Source organism: Protopterus annectens, chromosome 2.part1 (assembly GCF_019279795.1).
Source record: "Protopterus annectens isolate FY-2018-M chromosome 2.part1, PAN1.0, whole genome shotgun sequence".
In the NCBI taxonomy this organism is placed as follows: domain Eukaryota; kingdom Metazoa; phylum Chordata; order Ceratodontiformes; family Protopteridae; genus Protopterus; species Protopterus annectens.
The window spans coordinates 153,639,065-153,652,957 of NC_056729.1; positions in this window are offsets into that span (position 1 = coordinate 153,639,065).

The following is a 13,893-nucleotide window of genomic DNA, read 5'->3' on the forward strand; positions in this document are numbered from 1 at the left end:
GCAAGTCTGAATGTTGGGAGGTAAGAGGATAGGGTTGTCAGTGTACATGAGGCAGTTGCTACATTGCCTCAGGATGCCCAAGTTCACCAGGTTAATAGGAGAAAGCACAGGGAACTAACCTTTAGACATGCCTGGAGGGGTGGGCATTAATAATAAGTACTGGAGCTGTTTCCTTGTAGAATGTTTAGTACTGGTAGCACTTTTGTGTGCTACAATAATTGCTACAAGAAGTCTGGTAGAGTATTAAACTAATAAGCTAGTAAAAGTACAGGAGAGAACTAGCAGATCGATTGGAAAAATTGAAGAGCAGACTTAGGCACTGCTCAGAAGCTTACAAACAGTCCTGGATACAGCAAATCTGTATCTGGACTAGATTAGTTACAGTAAAGGTGGGAAAAGTACAAATGGGAGCTTTTAAACCCGAAAGTTGAAGGAGATGGAAAAACTGCCCAAACAGCCAATAAACTACAATTTCTGGGCCAGAAATCACTTCTCTTGTGGTAGATAGGCTACCTAGTGCTTACCACTCCCACTGACAAGCTAGAAGGCTTCCCTCCAACACAGAAAGGATTGGGGGGCTCAGAAGCTTACAAACAGTCCTGGATACAGCAAATCTGTATCTGGACTAGACTAGTTACAGGAAAGGTGGGAAACAAGCATAGATGTGGGCTTTTAAACTAGAAAGTTGAAAGAGATGGAAAAAACTGCCGAAATGGCCAATAAGCTACAATTTCTGGCCCAGAAACCACTCCTCTTGTGGTAGATAGGCTACCTAGTACTTACCACTCCCACTGATAAGCTAGAAGGCTTCCCTCCAACACAGAAAGGCTTGGGGTGGCTCAAAAGCTTACAAATAGCTCTGGATACAGCAAATCTGTATATGGACTAGACTAGTTACAGGAAAGGTGGGAAACAAGTGCAAATGTGGGCTTTTAAACCAGAAAGTTGAAAGAGATGGAAAAACTACCACACTGGTATATCCATATCCAGCTTTTAACTCTTACAAGTAGTCTCTGCAAGTGATACTTACACATCTCTGGGGTGCCCCAGTCCTACAGTCCTACATCCAACAGTCGAGGGTATCACTCTTCCTCATTCTGAGGTCTCTGTAGTGATTCCTACATTCTTCACCAATGGAGGGGATACCAGTAGCACTGTTCAGAGCCCAGGACAGACTATTCCATGCCTCTGCCTTGTAATACAAGCCACTATAGTGCCTCTGTAAAGCTTGGGCCCATGTTCATTCACTAAGCCTCCAATAAATACTTTGGACTCCTGGCCACCCCATTTTTGAGCACAGAATCTCAAAACCTCTCCAGGAATACCTGTCATGCCTATCACTGATCAAGATCAGTGTAGAATGATGTTTTTCCATCAATTGCAGGTATTGTGCTTACTAGAAATGCACACTTTCTGGTTTTGCAACATTTGAAAGTGCTGCACATCACTTACCATTGCAAAAACACATTGTGGGAAAGTGCACACTACCAGGAAATGTGTTTGCACAATGGGCAGTAGTATTAATGAAATGCATCTGGTGTATCTTTGTGGCTGTTGAGGTCCTGTCTGCTACCTGGGTGGGCCATTTGTCTGGTTTCTGCACTGCCACTTTACACACAAAAGAGATGTGCATAGCCAAAGGCATTTGTGCTACGTGGCGCATCTCACAAACAGTGCCGCCCAAAAATAAAAAAAGTATAAAAAATGAAGAATTAGTTGAAATGAGGAAAATCAATCTATGACATACACAGTAGAAAATGTTAGCACATATGAGATATGACTACATAGGTCTGGATCCCAACTTTCACTGCAATGCACCATCAAAAAACAGGAGGGGGACATCTCCATCCTTGCCACACAAACATCTTTGCAGCAAATACCCAACATAACTCCTGACACATCCAAGTGCAACTGAATGTACACTGATATCAAGGCATGACCTGTTATTTGTTAATGTATTATATTCAATACCTTTGGATGTAGTACTTTTAGTGATCACACAACCTGTTATGATTATTCCTTGCATGTATACAGCTGTGTCCTACCTTTCAGTGTTTCTTGGTCATTCATCAGTTATCTGACCAGTACTCAGAGACATGCAGTGTGTAAGCCAGTCTATTTCATTTACCTAAAAATGTGTCAGGATATTAACTGGGAAAACTATGATATGCAGTTGCCGTCAAGTGAAGGGCAGGTTGGATGACACAAACAAGCACAGACTGCTGCTTTGGTAGTGGGGAGCAAATTTGGGTTCCTGTCATAGCACATGCAATGGTATAATGTTCTTTTGAGGGGATAGACCCAGGCTGAGCTACTGTTATAGAACAAACAAGGATATGTTGCTCTTGTTACATTTCCTGTTTTGTATCATGGCTGTTTGATCTCGTGAGGGTGGTGAAGCCAGAAACTATTATCTGTCTCATTACTTTCTAACTCCTCTCTGTTATGATTTCCCATTACAAACTTATGGTGCTAAACTGAAGGCATGCAGTGATCATCAGTAGTTTGGGGAGGTATCAATGTTTGAATCTTTAAGGCATGAGGCCTACTACTTGCTAATGGACACATACAAGTCAAATAACTCTGCTGACACATGTTACATTAATTTTTGTACAAATCTCTCACCTTGTAGTTTTCTACTATATCAAGTGATGAAATACAAGTGTGATGACCCTCCACTAGACCAGTAATCAAGGAGCCTCAGTCCTCACTACTTGCAGCTGTGGGGGGATGTTCACTGGGGGATAAAAGATACACACAGTATTTCCAGATGCAGCTCTCTGCATCAAGTGCAAATTATCTTAAGAACACGCAGAGACCACAGTCATTCTGGGGCTGGTTTCTCACGCTTTTTCCAGATCCCCAATAACACTCTCCACTGGCACAGCTATAGAGTTGAGATCTCAGCTGAGTGACCAAGCTAAGACCTCCAGCACCCTCTCTGTCCAACCATTGCTTTGTGTCCCTGCCCAAGAAGCTGACACACACACACACTCTTTGAGGTTTGATTTATACACATACACACACCTAGGAAAGGCTAGTCCAGGTTTGCTAGCTATGCTCCCTTCTGCCCAGACTATCAGGTAGTTACCACTGCCACCAGTCACTCATTATCAGCTACTTTAGGGCCCTTAACAAATGCGTCTAAGTTTACTGTGTAATAGTAATACTAATACAAATGGTAGTTTGACCAAGAGCAAGGATATTACTGATAACCCTGGACATCCTCACCCCTCCACCTCCCCCAGTCAAAGAAACCATCATAAAAAAACCTTTCCAAAGCAAACTTCAAACTACTTGCGTCAAAAGTGGAAAGCTTCATTATTCCCTTACAGAAGGATAATGATATCCAGGATGCAGAATCCTACACCAAGGCACTTTATATACATCTTCAGGATTGCATGGACCGTGCTATCCCAAATAAAACCAAGACTCCTTCCTCAAGCAAGAAGAAACCAGTTTGGTGGACCCCAGCCATAAGCAAACTATACAATAAAAGGAGGAGACTTATACAAAAAAAGGCCAAATCTCAAGTAGAAAAATCATCCCTGATCAGCATTAGTAAGAAATTGAGGGCCCTCATCAAGTCAACTAAAGCCAATTTCAAAAAGAAAGTTGACAAGGATGACAAGGATAACCATAAGGCCTTCTATGGTTACATCAAATACCTAAATGGCAACGCTCAGGTCTGTTCTGAGCTAGTACAAAATGGAACAAAATACACTGACCCCACTGACATTGCCAACATCTTGGCTGACAGGTTCAGTGCAAATTTCTCCCCCTGCTCACCACCTGCAGGGCCTATTACTATTCCAGGGGATTGTGTAACTCCAATTATTACTGATACATTGGTTAATAAGGCTCTATCTAAAGCTAAAATCACTGCCTCCATGGGACCAGATGGTGTCCCAGGCTGTGTCATACGTGAGCTCCAAAATGAATTAACCCCGCATCTGAATACCCTGTTCAGTCTCAGCCTCTCGACAGGATATGTGCCCATAGAATGGCGCACAGCAATGGTGGATCCGCTACACAAGGGTGGGCCCACAACTGACCCTGGGAACTACCGACCAATAAGCCTGACCAGTCTGATCTGTAAGGCAATGGAGTGAATCATTATGGAACTCATAAATGGAGAGATTGGGAACCTCCAAACACTTGACCCCACACAGTTTGGCTTTGTCAAGGGCAGATCATGCCTCCTGAACCTGGTGGACTTCTTTGAGACAGTTACTCAGGCTATAGATAAGGGAAAGGAGGTACACATGGCTTACCTTGACCTTGCTAAAGCATTTGACACCATTCCCCATTCGGGTATTATTGATAAACTCACCAACCTGGGCATAAACCCTTATGTCACAAGATGGATCGCAAACTGGCTCTCAGAGAGATCCCACAAAGTAAGAGTAGTGGGATCTATGTCCGAATCCAGACTAGTAATGAGCAGTGTGCCTCAGGGCTCTGTCCTGGGGCCCCTCCTGTTTGGCATATACTTCTCAGAAGTACAGGCAAGCACTGAAGGACTGTGGCTGACCAAGTTTGCGACTACTGCAAACTGGGTGCTATAACAGAGTCTCCAGCCGACATGGATATCCTCCAGAAGGGCCTTAATGAGATTGATGCATGGTGTCAAAGCCATGGTCTCAAGCTAAATGCTAAAAAATGCGTAGTAATCCCCTTTGGAAAAAACAGAGTACCCGTGAACTACCACATAGGAGGTAACACCATGAAATCTGAAGAAGTAATAAGGGATCTAGGGACCCAAGTAGATAGTCAGCTTTCCTTTGATAACCATGTTGCCAAGGTGGTTAGAAAATCCTTCTATGTGACCCATCTGATCACGAAAGGGTTTGCATCAAGATCTAAGGATGTAGTGGTGCCCCTCTACTCTTCCCTCATCAGACCCATTATTGAGTACAATGCACCAATTGAAATGTACCTGGCCAGGCATCTCCAGCAGCTGGAGAGACCACAGAGGTACCTCACTAAAAGGATTACTGGTCTCAAACAGTTGCCCTATGCAGCACGATTGAAAAAACTAAGGCTTTTCTCTGTTGCATACCGCCTTCTCAGAGGCGATCTCTGTCTAACATACAGAGTCATGTCCAACCCAGAACTGTTGAACATGCTCCATCTTAACAAAACTAAATCCACTCGAGCTACACACTCTAGGGATATAAACCTCAGCACAACAATGAATAGAACATGCTGGAGGGATAGATTCCCTTCGCAAAGACTTCCCTTGCTATGGAACAAGGTCCCGATCTACATAAGACAGAGTCCCTCACTATCACTCTTCAAGAGGAGCCTTGACGAGTGGATGGGTAACAGAAAGTTCACACCAGGAATCATACCAACAGCTCTACTAGATAGGGGCCAAGGGTACTAGCTGCTAGATCAAGGGCCTATGGAACTAACCAAAGGGGTGGTGAATACCGCACAATGTGGCTGGGCTAATATATGCCTTCGGGCAGATAGCCCAGTACCTATCTATGAACCTATGAACCTATTAGGAGTGGCCCACAGAGTGTCACAAAATAAATATGCAAGTACTCTCAAAACTTAAATATCTATACAAAGATCAGCCACAATAAAAGGTTTACATATATTTAATAATAAATAATAAAAGACCAAGACAATACTAAATATATATTCAGGGTGGTATCCAACGAGACGGAGCCCGAATAATGAAAAAATTCTTTACTCAATCCAATGATCAAAATGAAGTACAAATACACATAAAGTCACAGTTTAAAAATGATAAAACAACAAGTTAAGCGCTTTCGTCAATACTCAGACTTCTTCAGAACAGTGAATTGCTGGCTGATAACTCCTTAAATACACACCCAGTCAATTAGTAAAATATTACCCCACATCATTTCCTTTCAATTAAGAAACATCACAGGAAGTGTAAGGTAGTAGTGAATACTCCCCTGTTTGCAAGTACACAAAAAGTCAACTAACCAAATGTTAAATCAATAGTGTCACATGTAAAGAATGCTATAAGGCAAAAAATACCAATGACAATATAAATAAATCATAACATAAATAACTGTTTAAGTTTCAAAAGTGGTGCTATAGAAATTCTATCATTAAGACCTGGAGGGGAGTATGCATTCAGTGTGATCTGCCACTTTAACTCAATGTACTCCAAATATTCCTCAACAGGTCCTCCCCTTTGTCCCAAATCAACTTGTTCAAGAATAAAAAAATTAAAACTGTGATTACTTTGGTCATTAATATGCCAAAATAAAGCATTCTTCATATTTTTCTGCTTGATGTCATATAAATGTTGGTAGACTCTAAGTCTAAAAGCATTTTTTGTTTTCCCCACATAATAACCTTGGCAGTTTTTACATACTGCAATATAAACAACCCCCTTAGTATAGCAAAACATTTTCTTTTTATTAGTAATGGATCCAAAATTCGTAAGATTAAATTTGTCTGTATCCATCATGAAAGGGCACTGGGGATGGCCACAACAATGTGAGGACATGCATTGACACTCACATATTCTGCAGATTTTGAAGAAATCAAATACATAATACATAAATATTGGAAGGTTTTTAATAATGACATTGGGGTCTTGGACAAGATAGGTAAGAGACCCACTATAGTTTATAAAAAGAGTACATCAATAAAAGGACTACTTGAAAAAGGCAAACCTAATCTCACTAGAGGTGGCACGTATAAATGTGGTAGATGTCCCCAGTGCCCTTTCATGATGGATACAGACAAATTTAATCTTAAGAATTTTGGATCCATTACTAATAAAAAGAAAATGTTTTGCTATACTAAGGGGTTGTTTATATTGCAGTATGTAAAACTGCCAAGGTTATTATGTGGGGAAAAAAAAAATGCTTTTAGACTTAGAGTCTACCAACATTTATATGACATCAAGCAGAAAAATATGAAGAATGCTTTATTTAGGCATATTAATGACCAAAGTAATCACAGTTTTAGTTTTTTATTCTTGAACAAGTTGATTTGGGACAAAGGCGGACCTGTTGAGGAATATTTGGAGTACATTGAGTTAAAGTGGCAGATCAGACTGAATGCATACTCCTCCAGGTCTTAATGATAGAATTTTATAGCACCACTTTTGAAACTGAAACAGTTATTTATGTTATGATTTATTTATATTGTCATTGGTATTTTTGCCTTATAGCATTCTTTACATGTGACACTATTGATTTAACATTTGGTTAGTTGACTTTTGTGTACTTGCAAACAGGGGAGTATTCACTACTACCTTACACTTCCTGTGATGTTTCTTAATTGAAAGGAAATGATGTGGGGTAATATTTTACTAATTGACTGGGTGTGTATTTAAGGAGTTATCAGCCAGCAATTCACTGTTCTGAAGAAGTCTGAGTATTGACGAAAGCGCTTAACTTGTTGTTTTATCATTTTTAAACTGTGACTTTATGTGTATTTGTACTTCATTTTGATCATTGGATTGAGTAAAGAATTTTTTCATTATTCGGGCTCCGTCTCGTTGGATACCACCCTGCATCTGCTGTTCATTCTAGTTTTTATTCTGCTTACTGAGTTTGTAAATATATATTCACAGTGACATCAGAGTTCAAAACCATAGAAAATATTTAAAATAACATTGCAGTACAGGCTCTTGTAGTAGTTTGGTACCCTTGTTGTCTCCAGACAACTTACTACTGGCAGTCTGTCATTCCCACTTGTTGGCTCCCCTACCTTTTGTTCCCCACCTTGCCTCTGTGGGCATCTATATGCTACATGGCCCCAGTGGTTATATTTAAAACTTTTAACTCTTGATCCTGGCCATGTACCTGAACTAGTGGCTTCACCTTTACTGGCAGACTCTGGGTGGTTTAGACTGCCCACCATGGGTTCCATTATACCTATGTGCAACACTGGGTATCCCTTTCCTGTGCAGTGATGCCCTTCTTTCTAGGTATAGGTCTCTTTTTTCCCCAACTCATCTGTGGTGTTGCATTCTCTATCTGCCAACCAGATTCTCATGTCCTCAGGCAAAGTGCTAAGGGCTTGTTCCCACACCAAATGGTCTGCCAGCCCTTCAAAAGTGGTGACCTGATATCCACTCACCCACCTATAAAATGAAGTGCTTAACTCAGCAATATAATCACACATACTTTCATTTGCCTTGTGTCTATGTTCACAAAACGTTTTTGTATAAGCTTCAGGAATTAACTTAAACACTCTAATAAACAGTTTAACTGTATTATAATTTAAGCAATCAGTATTAGACAATTTAGAAACACAGTTACAGCTTCACCACGGAGTAAGAGGGTCAGGAACCTTACTAAGAGCCCTTGGTCAACATTATACTGTTTACATACCCTTTCAAACATATGAATAAAAGTATCAAAATTATCACCCTGTGTAAATTGTGGAAGAATTTTACTGACCTTTATTTCTTCTGGGGTTCAATTATTCCCTTCCCCATTACCTCCATGACCCTGGCAAAGAGTCAGCATCTCCTTTTCATGTTGCCTCTGCCTCTCACTTTCTTCGTATTCCTGATGTCTCACTGCTTCTGCTGATTCGAATTCCATTTGTTTCTCCTGCAGCAGTCTCTCTAGTGATTCTAGTTCCAAACGTTTGATCTCCAGTTAAAGTCTCTTTAACTCTAGATGGATTTTAAAGTCCTCTGAGGAAAAGTTGAACTGTCCTTTTTCTGAGAGCTGTACATCCCCAAGGCCAGTCGGGTTGTTTTCTTAGTTACTGGTCTGTGCTGCAGTTGTGGTTAAGGCTGCAATCATTTCCACTTTAGTCAGGTTGTCATGCACCAGTCCTTTGTCTTGGCACATCTCAAGTCAACTGTCTGTTTGTCAGCTTGCTATAATCCACTGCTGACATCCTTGCCTGCTCTTCCTAACAAAAAATAAATACAACTATTGTGATATGAAACTCTGAATGTTTACCATGTGGCTGCTTGAGAGTACAAACACCTTCTTTAGTGAACACTGTTAACAGGCTACAGGAGTTCAAAATCTACACCACTGAATCCCAGTATGTGAAGTGGTGATCCCACCACTGCCAGCCAATTAATATGTGATTACCCTCCACTGGACCAGTAATCAAGGAGCCTGAATCCTCACCACTGGCACCTGTGGGAGGACATTCACTGGAGGATAACAGGTATACACACTATTTCCAGATGCAGCTCTGTGTATCAAGTGCACTTTCCCTTAAGAGGACACAGAGACCACAGTCAGTCTAGGGCTGGTTTCTCACTCTTTCGCCAGATCACCAATAAGACTCCCCACCGGCACAGCTATAGAGTTGAGATCTCAGCTGAGTGACCAAGCCAAGACCTCCAGCACCCTCTCTATGCAACCAGTGCTTTGTGTCCCTGCCTAAGTACCTGACACGCACGCGCGCACACACACACACACACACACACACACACACACACACACACACACACACACACACACACACACACACATTCACAGACCTGTGAAAGGTTGGCACAGGTTTACTAGCTATGCCCCCTTCTGCCCAGACTATAATGTAGTTACCACTGCCACAAGTCACTCCTTATCAGCTGCTTTAAGTCCTTTAAAAGGGTGTTCAATTTTACTGTGTAATATTAATACTAATACGAATGGTAGTTTGACCAAAAGCAAGGCTATTAGGAATGGCCCATACAGTGTCAACAAATAAATATGCAAGTACTCTCAAAACTTAAATATCTATACAAAGAGCAGCCACAATGAAAGGTTTAAATATATTTAATAAGAAATAATAAAATAACAAGACAATATTAAATATATATTCACAGTGACATCAGAGTTCAAAACCACAGGACATATTTAAAATAACACTGTAGTACAGACTCACACAAACAAAGAAAAATATCTAAACTAAGCTTCACTGTATTCCTGACTGTATCTAAGCAAATTACTATACCCTAAAAACTTACTAATAGAGCAAGGTAGATGTGGTGAATGGTTCTTCTTGTTGTCAGGTCCAAGACAGAATGCAGAATGCTCTGTCTCACTGAGAGGCTTCTCAAAATAATATCCAAAATATTACTGGTAGGATAGCTTGCAGAATGACATCTCTTCTTGTCATCTGACGTCTATTTCCCAGGCAAAATGCCAACTGTTGGAAGCTGGCAGTATTTAGCATCTACCTGTAAAAATACATAGATAAGGGCTTTTGCTCAATTATTTGGCAGGTGTTGGAAGTCATAAAACAATTGCATTCCTTCATGCTTCCAAAGTAGGAATTAGTTCACCCCAAAGACAATACAGAACACTTCCCAGTACAGATTTTGTGTCTCTAGTTGCATTGAAACATCTTTATGGCCTAGCCTATAAAGTAATTTAATTTCAGATATTTTTCTAAAGTTTGCTGGTCTGAGATTAACTTTCCAGTTTCCTCTGTTAACATATACATTTAAACAGTAACACTAGTGCATGTACATTTCTGTTTTCTTCCAGTAGGACACGCTGTAGATACATTTTAAGCACAAGCACTTTACAAATACCTTTTCAACACAAATGTCTGTACAAAGCAGACTGATAGACACATGACATACATTTCTAATACATTTGTAAATTAGTTTGACATTCAGAAATGACATATAATTATTTACAAAATTCCAGCTAGCTGTGCTGGCAGTACCTTATTTTGTCACAACAAGGACATATCATAATATTATTATACAGTACAGTACATGTTCAGGACTTACCTTGTAAATGCAGCAGTTGCCACAGTGTTAGTTAAGGGTTGACTGTGATACAAGCATTACACAGCCAATGCATGGGGAGGTAAAGGCTGTTTCCCTGAGCTGAGCTGAGGCCAGCAAAGGTTACAGGGTTCCTGTACTGTGCCCCTGTCCACCATGTAGCACTCTACAATGTCCATTACATGTATGCTGTGATAAGTTAAATGTGGCCTAAAAACTCTTCTCTGCCTTGGCTTAGGCCTATTGGCAGCAGCAGCATTGCCTGCAGCCTGTAGCATATTCAAATGGAGTAGCAGCTCCTAACATTCTGTCTGTATAGATTTTCTGTGCCTGTACTCCACTACTTTTGAAGTCCACTGGAAAAAAACAGCATGGAGTCTATATATTTGCTTTATAACTTTTTGAATAGCTCCACCATATTGGTTGATTAGCATGAAATTCAGCTGCTCATGCTGTAATTAGCATCTCTGAAACATAGCTTAAGACAGGTGGGATCCATTAATAAGCTACTCCATTATACAAAGGCAAATGTGTAGCTAGCCAAACTGATGTTGAGGATACTTGCTACATGTTCAGAAAAGCAAAATATTTCCAAAGATATCTTTACAGAGGAGTATTGAACTCCAGGAGGTATGCTCCCATTTTGTTGCCTACATAATGCATATGCTGGAATATATTAATGAATAATGTAAAGCAAAGCCTTTTACACTGTTATCTGTATGCATTAGTTAGAAGTGTACTGATGGCATGGCCATGTTTGTCAAGCCATTGTAGAGGTGCAAATGATTGATAATACATGAAAATAGTAAGCTGTGTGACACATATGTACAAATGTTTCAGGAACAGGTCCTTTGAATGCATGTTTAGCATTTCAAATATGTTTTATTAGTAAAATGGTTCATTTGTCTGTTCTTTTGTTGGTGGGGGGGGGGTGCAAAAAAGTTACTGTTATGTCACAAACTAGAAAATACTGTTATATTGGGAGGGAGCACAGCTGAGTTACTGCCATGGCACATACAAGGATATGTTGCTCTTGCAACTCTCCTTGTTTTGCATCCTGCCTGTTGTTAGTATTTCACATATGTTGTATGTGTTATGTTTTTCCAGTGGGTACTACTGACTGCCTACCTTAACTGTTTTATCTGGTAACAGTTACTTTGTAGTTATATGATATGTGTATAATCATTCTGTTGTCTTTTATGACAGAAAATGTCATTGAGGGCAAACCCACCTTCAGTGAGTCCAAGAATACTATAATTGTTGACTCGCTCTGTCAACATGGAGCTATTCTTCTGGGAAGAGTTCATCCCAATATGCCAGAGAGGCTGAGACTATGGCAGCAGATAATTGCCAACATAAATTTCATGGGTGGTCACAGCCGGACATATGTGCAGGTGCACCACAAGGCCATTGACATGATCACCTCCACACAGTGGCATGCAGCTGCTGTTTCCTGAGACCAGAGGGTTACCAGGGGTGGGCCTGCTGCAGAACCCACATCTCACCCCCAATAAGGAATTTCTGGCAAATCGTCTACAATAGGACAACTCACTGCAGAGTGGCCCACAACATGTCATTGAAGTGGGTGCCACTGCTTCTCAGTCTCAGGAAGAGCTTTCAGGTCAGCTTTCTTATATGACCTGTTGAATACTGCTGTATAGTAAAACAATTGAAATAAAAGTTAGTTCTGTGTCACATGCCTTTTTCTTGGGGGGTGTTGAAGATTGGTACAGTGATAAGCTTAATTTGGAGTTGTCAGTCACATTCTTGTTTAATGTACACTTCATGCAGATATAGAAGTGTACATGAAGTACCCCTTGTCTTATTGTTAAATGTGATCACGTTGTCTTTAACTCTTACTTAACTTATTTCAGGACTGCCTTGAATCCAATGACGTATGCTTCCTGCAGATGGTAAGCCAAATAAATTTATTTCAGTACTACAGATCAATTTATAGAAATATCACAATGTGTCATTTTAGGCCTGTTATGTGTATTGCTGTACTGTCTGTAATAGTGGCAGCACTGTTAGTTGTTTAGCATATATTGCACCATAGTAGTGCAGGTATTAATATATGCCTGTGTTTCTCCCTTTTTATCACAGGTGATCATGACAGTAAGAGTGTGGGTGCTGTTCCACCTGATGTCAGTGTCTCAGACACTGATGATGATGGTGGTGAAACTGAGACACAGTCAGGGGGTGCAGAGGTTAAATCTGATATGGACGTTGAGATCCAGCCACCATCTTCTTTTTCCCCGGACACAGCCAGTAGGCCTATGCCTATCCAGTCCACTGAGCCCACAGATATAGGATGGGTGGAGGGTGAGGACATTGAGCATGGATGTGTGGCTACTGTGGCTTCGGTGCCTGTTGAGTCTGGCCATAGCCAAAGTGTTGGTGAGGTGTCACGCAGGAGGGTTGATAGGGGTGCTCGGAGGGGGGCTGCTTTCCCTCATCCACCTAGTGCAGGTGTCTCTTCCCGTGTCAGTCAACATATGTTTAGGGCCATCATGGAGGCACATTCATTTTTAGAAAGGTGCTCCAGACAAATACTCAGGGTTGTGGATGTGGCATACTTTGACATGCTTGACTGTTTTGACCATGTCACTGATTCACTGGATCGGATGAATGACACATTGGAATTAGGGGTGTCTGTGATGGATCGAGGGGTGTCTGTCATGGAATGAGCAGTGTCTGTGTTGGAACATCTGCTGGGAGGGGAACGGCATTCTTGTAGGTGTAGGTGAGCCACAACATCTGCTGATAGCCAATGTGGCCATGCCCTATTGCTCTCCTGTAGTGGCAGTACTTCCACTCATCCATCGGTGAGTATGCTGTCTACATCCAGACATGCCATGCCATGGGGTTGTGGTCCTGGGTGTTCCTGTGAAGGGAGCACATCCAACAGACATCAGTCAGACTCAGGTAGTAGCAATGCATCTGACCTTGGTCATGGAGGTGCCAGTGCAACTCCTGGCAAAGCTTGTTCTTGTGGTCAGAAGGTGAAAACAATGAACTTCCACCTCAACCATGGATCTCTCACACCTGTCTGACATACCAAGATGTAGAGTTAGCACTGAGCTTAGCTGTGTTCATGCAGACTTTCACACACCACTTTCACAAGGAGGACCCTTACAGATGCACACATAGCCTGTCTCCTTTCCTTTCTTCGTCATACACACTCACCAACCTTTTGT